The sequence below is a fragment of the Cupressus sempervirens genome, chromosome 2 (assembly GCF_028749045.1).
Source record: "Cupressus sempervirens isolate cs-2001-9-10 chromosome 2, ASM2874904v1, whole genome shotgun sequence".
In the NCBI taxonomy this organism is placed as follows: Eukaryota; Viridiplantae; Streptophyta; class Pinopsida; order Cupressales; family Cupressaceae; genus Cupressus; species Cupressus sempervirens.
The window spans coordinates 566,010,369-566,019,446 of NC_143119.1; positions in this window are offsets into that span (position 1 = coordinate 566,010,369).

A 9,078-nucleotide genomic window follows, 5' to 3' on the forward strand; every position below is an offset into this window, starting at 1 on the left:
GTCGGCTCACCAAGTCGACTAATCAAGTAGGCCCACCAAGTTGCCTCAAGGATAGCTCCTCACCATGAGTCACCTCACCATGTTGACTCTTTGAGCCCGCTCGCCAGGTCGCCTCACCAAGTCGACTCGAGTACGTTGCCAAGTCGACTCTTTAAGTTCGCTCGCCAGGTCGACTCGCCAAGTCAGCTCACCATGTCATCTCAACGAACAAACTCGCCGAGTCACCTCACCACGTCGGCTCTCTAATACCGCTCGCCAAGTCACCCCACCAACTCGCCCCGTTAGGCCCACTCTCACCAAGTGGACTCTTTAAGTCTGCTCATAAAGTCGAGCCACCAAGTACTCTCACCAAGTCGACTCTTTAAGTCCTTTCGTCGAGTCACCCCACCAAGTACTCTCACCAAGTCAACTCTTTAGGTCCGTTCATAGAGTCACCCCACCAAGTCAACCCTTCAAGTGGGTTCATCAAGTCACCCCACCAAGTCGACTCTTTAAGTTCATTCATCAAGCCACCCCGCCAGGTCAGCCCACAAATTACTCTCACCGAGTCGACTCTTTAAGTTCGTTCATCAAGTCACCCCGCCAGGTCGGCCCACCAAGTGGACTCTTTAAGTTCGTTCATGAAGTCACTCTGCCAAGTCGGCCCACCAGGTCGACTCTTTAAGTTCGTTCATCAAGTCACCCCGCCAGGTCAGCCCACCAACTGCTCTCACCAAGTCGACTCTTTAAGTTTGCTCACCAAGTCACCCCGCCAAGTCGGCCCACCAAGTACTCTCACCAGGTCAACTCTTTAGGTTTGTTCATCAGGTCACCCCACCGAGTACTCTCACCAAGTCGACTCTTTAAGTTCGTTCATCAAGTCGCCCTGCCAGGTCGGCCCACCAAGTACTCTCACCAAGTCGACCCTTTAAGTTCGGTCATCAACTCACCCCGCCAGGTCGGCCCACCACGTACTCTCACAAAGTCGACTCTTTAGGTTCGTTCATCAATTCGCCCCGCCAGCTCGGCCCACCAAGTTCTGTCACCAGGTCGACTCTTTAAGTTCATTCATCAAGTCACCCCGCCAGTTCGACCCACCAAGTACTCTCACAAAGTCGACTCTCTAAGTTCATTCATCAAGTCACCCTGCCAGGTCAGCCCACCAAGTACTCTCACCAAGTCACCCCGCTAGCTCGACCCACCAAGTCGACTCTCTAAGTCCGTTCATCAAGTCACCCCGCCAGGTCGGCCCACCAAGTCGAATCTTTAAGTCCGTTCATCAAGTCACGTGACCAGGTCAGCCCACCGAGTACTCTCGCCAAGTCGACTCTTTAAGTTTGTTCATCAAGTCACCCGGCCAGGTCGGCCCACCAAGTCACCAAGTACTCTCACCAAGTCGACTCTCTAAGTTCGTTCATCAAGTCACCCCGCCAGGTCGGCCCACCAAGTCGAATCTTTAAGTCCGTTCATCAAGTCACCCCACCAAGTACTCTAACCAAGTCGATTCTTCGAGTGCGTTCATCAAGTCACCCGACCAACTACTCTCACCAAGTCGACTCTTTAACTATGTTCATCAAGTCACCCCACCAAGCACTCTCACCACGTCAACTCTTTAGGTCCGTTCATAAAGTCACCCCACCAGGTCGACCCTTCAAGTGCGTTCATCAAGTCACCCCACCAAGTACTCTCACCAATTCGACTCTTTAAGTCTTTTCATCAAGTCACCACACCAAGTACTCTCACCAAGTCAACTCTTTAGGACCGTTCATCAAGTCACCTCGCCAAGTCGACCCTTGAAGTCCGTTCATCAAGTCACCCCACCAAGTCGACTCTTTAAGTCAGTTCACGAAGTCACCCAACCAGGTCGGCCCACCAAGGACTCTCACCAAGTCGACTCTCTAAGTCTGTTCATCAGGTCACCCCACCGAGTACTCTCACCAAGTCAACTCTTTAGGTCCGTTCATCGAGTCACCTCGCAAAGTCGACCCTCTAAGTTCGTTCATCGAGTCACCCCGCCAAGTCGACTCTTTAAGTCCTTTCATCAAGTCACCCCGCCAAGCCGACTCTCTAAGTGCGTTCATCAAGTCACCAGAACAACTACTCTCACCAAGTCGACTCTATAAGTCCGTTCATCAAGTCGGCCCACCAAGTACTCCCACCAAGTCGACTCTTTAAGTCCGTTCATCAGTTCACCCCGCCAAGTACTCTCACCAAGTCAACTCTTTAGGTCCGTTCATCGAGTCACCCCGCCAAGTCGACCCTTTAAGTCCGTTCATCAAGTCGCCCCGCCGAGTTGCTTCTCTAAGCCCACTCACCATGTCAGCTCACCAAGTCGGTTGTTCAAGTACGTTGCCAAGTCAACTCTTTAAGTTCGCTCACCAGGTCAGCCCGCCCAAGTCGCCTCTTTAAGTTTGTTCGCCAGGTCGGCCCGCCCAAGTCGCATCAGCGGGCTAACTCGCCCAGTCACCTCACGAAGTTGACTCTTTAAGTGCGCTCACCAAGTCAGCTCACCAAGTCGACTCACCATCTCGCCTCGATAAGTTGGCTTGCCGAGTTACCCCACCAAGTCGTCGCCTCTTTAAGCCCGCTCACCGTGTCAGCTCGTTAGGTCGGCTCACCAAGTCAACTAATCAAGTAGGCCCACCAAGTCGCCTCAAGGATAGCTCCTCACCATGAGTCGCCTCACCAAGTCGACTCGAGTACGTTGCCAAGTTGACTCTTTAAGTTCGCTCACCAGGTCGACTCGCCAAGTCAGCTCACCATGTCATCTCAACGAACCAACTCGCCGAGTTGCCTCACCACGTCGGCTCTCTAATAGCACTCGCCAAGTTGCCCCACCAACTCGCCCCGTTAGGCCCACTCTTACCAAGTGGACTCTTTAAGTCTGCTCATAAAGTCGAGCCACCAAGTACTCTCACCAAGTCAACTCTTTAAGTTCTTTCGTCGAGTCACCCCACCAAGTACTCTCACCAAGTCAACTCTTTAGGTCCGTTCATAGAGTCACCCCACCAAGTCGACCCTTCAAGTGGGTTCATCAAGTCACCCCACCAAGTCGACTCTTTAAGTTCATTCATCAAGCCACCCCGCCAGGTCAGCCCACAAATTACTCTCACCGAGTCGACTCTTTAAGTTCGTTCATCAAGTCACCCCGCCAGGTCGGCCCACCAAGTGGACTCTTTAAGTTCGTTCATGAAGTCACTCTGCCAAGTCGGCCCACCAGGTCGACTCTTTAAGTTCGTTCATCAAGTCACCCCGCCAGGTCAGCCCACCAACTGCTCTCACCAAGTCGACTCTTTCAGTTTGCTCACCAAGTCACCCCGCCAGGTCGGCCCACCAAGTACTCTCACCAGGTCGACTCTTTAGGTTTTTTCATCAGGTCACCCCACCGAGTACTCTCACCAAGTCGACTCTTTAAGTTCGTTCATCAAGTCGCCCCGCCAGGTCGGCCCACCAAGTACTCTCACCAAGTCGACCCTTTAAGTTCGGTCATCAACTCACCCCGCCAGGTCGGCCCACCACGTACTCTCACAAAGTCGACTCTTTAGGTTCGTTCATCAATTCGCCCCGCCAGCTCGGCCCACCAAGTTCTCTCACCAGGTCGACTCTTTAAGTTCGTTCATCAAGTCACCCCGCCAGTTCGACCCACCAAGTACTCTCACAAAGTCGACTCTCTAAGTTCGTTCATCAAGTCACCCTGCCAGGTCAGCCCACCAAGTACTCTCACCAAGTCACCCCGCTAGCTCGACCCACCAAGTCGACTCTCTAAGTCCGTTCATCAAGTCACCCCGCCAGGTCGGCCCACCAAGTCGAATCTTTAAGTCCGTTCATCAAGTCACGTGACCAGGTTAGCCCAACGAGTACTCTCGCCAAGTCGACTCTTTAAGTTTGTTCATCAAGTCACCCGGCCAGGTCGGCCCACCAAGTCACCAAGTACTCTCACCAAGTCGACTCTCTAAGTCCGTTCATCAAGTCACCCCGCCAGGTCGGCCCACCAAGTCGAATCTTTAAGTCCGTTCATCAAGTCACCCCACCAAGTACTCTAACCAAGTCGATTCTTCGAGTGCGTTCATCAAGTCACCCGACCAACTACTCTCACCAAGTCGACTCTTTAACTATGTTCATCAAGTCACCCCACCAAGCACTCTCACCACGTCAACTCTTTAGGTCCGTTCATAAAGTCACCCCACCAGGTCGACCCTTCAAGTGCGTTCATCAAGTCACCCCACCAAGTACTCTCACCAATTCGACTCTTTAAGTCTTTTCATCAAGTCACCACACCAAGTACTCTCACCAAGTCAACTCTTTAGGACCATTCATCAAGTCACCTCGCCAAGTCGACCCTTGAAGTCCGTTCATCAAGTCACCCCACCAAGTTGACTCTTTAAGTCAGTTCACGAAGTCACCCAACCAGGTCGGCCCACCAAGGACTCTCACCAAGTCGACTCTCTAAGTCTGTTCATCAGGTCACCCCACCGAGTACTCTCACCAAGTCAACTCTTTAGGTCCGTTCATCGAGTCACCCCGCAAAGTCGACCCTCTAAGTTCGTTCATCGAGTCACCCTGCCAAGTCGACTCTTTAAGTCCTTTCATCAAGTCACCCTGCCAAGCCGACTCTCTAAGTGCGTTCATCAAGTCACCAGAACAACTACTCTCACCAAGTCGACTCTATAAGTCCGTTCATCAAGTCGGCCCACCAAGCACTCCCACCAAGTCGACTCTTTAAGTCCATTCATCAGTTCACCCCGCCAAGTACTCTCACCAAGTCAACTCTTTAGGTCCGTTCATCGAGTCACCCTGCCAAGTCGACCCTTTAAGTCCGTTCATCAAGTCGCCCCGCCGAGTTGCTTCTCTAAGCCCACTCACCATGTCAGCTCACCAAGTCAGTTGTTCAAGTACGTTGCCAAGTCAACTCTTTAAGTTCGCTCACTAGGTCAGCCCGCCCAAGTCGCCTCTTTAAGTTCGTTCGCCAGGTCGGCCCGCCCAGGTCGCATCAGCGGGCTAACTCGCCGAGTCACCTCACAAAGTTGACTCTTTAAGTGCGCTCACCAAGTCAGCTCACCAAGTCGACTCACCATCTCGCCTCGATAAGTTGGCTTGCCGAGTTACCCCACCAAGTCGTCGCCTCTTTAAGCCCGCTCACCGTGTCAGCTCGTCAGGTCGGCTCACCAAGTCGACTAATCAAGTAGGCCCACCAAGTCGCCTCAAGGATAGCTCCTCACCATGAGTCGCCTCACCATGTTGACTCTTTGAGCCCGCTCGCCAGGTCGCCTCACCAAGTCGACTCGAGTACGTTGCCAAGTCGACTCTTTAAGTTCGCTCGCCAGGTCGACTCGCCAAGTCAGCTCACCATGTCATCTCAACGAACCAACTCGTCGAGTCGCCTCACCACGTCGGCTCTCTAATACCGCTCGCCAAGTCGCCCCACCAACTCGCCCCGTTAGGCCCACTCTCACCAAGTGGACTCTTTAAGTCTGCTCATAAAGTCGAGCCACCAAGTACTCTCACCAAGTCGACTCTTTAAGTCCTTTCGTCGAGTCACCCCACCAAGTACTCTCACCAAGTCAACTCTTTAGGTCCGTTCATAGAGTCACCCCACCAAGTCGACCCTTCAAGTGGGTTCATCAAGTCACCCCACCAAGTCGACTCTTTAAGTTCATTCATCAAGCCACCCCGCCAGGTCAGCCCACAAATTACTCTCACCGAGTCGACTCTTTAAGTTCGTTCATCAAGTCACCCCGCCAGGTCAGCCCACCAAGTGGACTCTTTAAGTTCGTTCATGAAGTCACTCTGCCAAGTCGGCCCACCAGGTCGACTCTTTAAGTTCGTTCATCAAGTCACCCCGCCAGGTCAGCCCACCAACTGCTCTCACCAAGTCGACTCTTTAAGTTTGCTCACCAAGTCACCCCGCCAGGTCGGCCCACCAAGTACTCTCACCAGGTCGACTCTTTAGGTTTGTTCATCAGGTCACCCCACCGAGTACTCTCACCAAGTCGACTCTTTAAGTTCGTTCATCAAGTCGCCCCGCCAGGTCGGCCCACCAAGTACTCTCACCAAGTCGACCCTTTAAGTTCGGTCATCAACTCACCCCGCCAGGTCGGCCCACCACGTACTCTCACAAAGTCGACTCTTTAGGTTCGTTCATCAATTCACCCCGCCAGCTCGGCCCACCAAGTTCTCTCACCAGGTCGACTCTTTAAGTTCGTTCATCAAGTCACCCCGCCAGTTCGACCCACCAAGTACTCTCACAAAGTCGACTCTCTAAGTTCGTTCATCAAGTCACCCTGCCAGGTCAGCCCACCAAGTACTCTCACCAAGTCACCCCGCTAGCTCGACCCACCAAGTCGACTCTCTAAGTCCGTTCATCAAGTCACCCCGCCAGGTCGGCCCACCAAGTCGAATCTTTAAGTCCGTTCATCAAGTCACGTGACCAGGTCAGCCCACCGAGTACTCTCGCCAAGTCGACTCTTTAAGTTTGTTCATCAAGTCACCCGGCCAGGTCGGCCCACCAAGTCACCAAGTACTCTCACCAAGTCGACTCTCTAAGTCCGTTCATCAAGTCACCCTGCCAGGTCGGCCCACCAAGTCGAATCTTTAATTCCGTTCATCAAGTCACCCCACCAAGTACTCTAACCAAGTCGATTCTTCGAGTGCGTTCATCAAGTCACCCGACCAACTACTCTCACCAAGTCGACTCTTTAACTATGTTCATCAAGTCACCCCACCAAGCACTCTCACCACGTCAACTCTTTAGGTCTGTTCATAAAGTCACCCCACCAGGTCGACCCTTCAAGTGCGTTCATCAAGTCACCCCACCAAGTACTCTCACCAATTCGACTCTTTAAGTCTTTTCATCAAGTCACCACACCAAGTACTCTCACCAAGTCAACTCTTTAGGACCGTTCATCAAGTCACCTCGCCAAGTCGACCCTTGAAGTCCGTTCATCAAGTCACCCCACCAAGTCGACTCTTTAAGTCAGTTCACGAAGTCACCCAACCAGGTCGGCCCACCAAGGACTCTCACCAAGTCGACTCTCTAAGTCTGTTCATCAGGTCACCCCACCGAGTACTCTCACCAAGTCAACTCTTTAGGTCCGTTCATCGAGTCACCCCGCAAAGTTGACCCTCTAAGTTCGTTCATCGAGTCACCCCGCCAAGTCGACTCTTTAAGTCCTTTCATCAAGTCACCCTGCCAAGCCGACTCTCTAAGTGCGTTCATCAAGTCACCAGAACAACTACTCTCACCAAGTCGACTCTATAAGTCCGTTCATCAAGTCGGCCCACCAAGTACTCCCACCAAGTCGACTCTTTAAGTCCGTTCATCAGTTCACCCCGCCAAGTACTCTCACCAAGTCAACTCTTTAGGTCCGTTCATCGAGTCACCCCGCCAAGTCGACCCTTTAAGTCCGTTCATCAAGTCGCCCCGCCGAGTTGCTTCTCTAAGCCCACTCACCATGTCAGCTCACCAAGTCGGTTGTTCAAGTACGTTGCCAAGTCAACTCTTTAAGTTCGCTCACCAGGTCAGCCCGCCCAAGTCGCCTCTTTAAGTTCGTTCGCCAGGTCGGCCCGCCCAAGTCGCATCAGCGGGCTAACTCGCCGAGTCACCTCACGAAGTTGACTCTTTAAGTGCGCTCACCAAGTCAGCTCACCAAGTCGACTCACCATCTCGCCTCGATAAGTTGGCTTGCCGAGTTACCCCACCAAGTCGTCGCCTCTTTAAGCCCGCTCACCGTGTCAGCTCGTCAGGTCGGCTCACCAAGTCGACTAATCAAGTAGGCCCACCAAGTCGCCTCAAGGATAGCTCCTCACCATGAGTCGCCTCACCATGTAGACTCTTTGAGCCCGCTCGCCAGGTCGCCTCACCAAGTCAACTCGAGTACGTTGCCAAGTCGACTCTTTAAGTTCGCTCGCCAGGTCGACTCGCCAAGTCAGCTCACCATGTCATCTCAATGAACCAACTCGCCGAGTCGCCTCACCACGTCGGCTCTCTAATACCGCTCGCCAAGTCGCCCCACCAACTCGCCCCGTTAGGCCCACTCTCACCAAGTGGACTCTTTAAGTCTGCTCATAAAGTCGAGCCACCAAGTACTCTCACCAAGTCAACTCTTTAAGTCCTTTCGTCGAGTCACCCCACCAAGTACTCTCACCAAGTCAACTCTTTAGGTCCGTTCATAGAGTCACCCCACCAAGTCGACCCTTCAAGTGGGTTCATCAAGTCACCCCACCAAGTCGACTCTTTAAGTTCATTCATCAAGCCACCCCGCCAGGTCAGCCCATAAATTACTCTCACCGAGTCGACTCTTTAAGTTCGTTCATCAAGTCACCCCGCCAGGTCGGCCCACCAAGTGGACTCTTTAAGTTCGTTCATGAAGTCACTCTGCCAAGTCGGCCCACCAGGTCGACTCTTTAAGTTCGTTCATCAAGTCACCCCGCCAGGTCAGCCCACCAACTGCTCTCACCAAGTCGACTCTTTAAGTTTGCTCACCAAGTCACCCCGCCAGGTCGGCCCACCAAGTACTCTCACCAGGTCGACTCTTTAGGTTTGTTCATCAGGTCACCCCACCGAGTACTCTCACCAAGTCGACTCTTTAAGTTCGTTCATCAAGTCGCCCCGCCAGGTCGGCCCACCAAGTACTCTCACCAAGTCGACCCTTTAAGTTCGGTCATCAACTCACCCCGCCAGGTCGGCCCACCACGTACTCTCACAAAGTTGACTCTTTAGGTTCGTTCATCAATTCGCCCCGCCAGCTCGGCCCACCAAGTTCTCTCACCAGGTCGACTCTTTAAGTTCGTTCATCAAGTCACCCCGCCAGTTCGACCCACCAAGTACTCTCACAAAGTTGACTCTCTAAGATCGTTCATCAAGTCACCCTGCCAGGTCAGCCCACCAAGTACTCTCACCAAGTCACCCCGCTAGCTCGACCCACCAAGTCGACTCTCTAAGTCCGTTCATCAAGTCACCCCGCCAGGTCGGCCCACCAAGTCGAATCTTTAAGTCCGTTCATCAAGTCACGTGACCAAGTCAGCCCACCGAGTACTCTCGCCAAGTCGACTCTTTAAGTTTGTTCATCAAGTCACCCGGCCAGGTCGGCCCACCAAGTA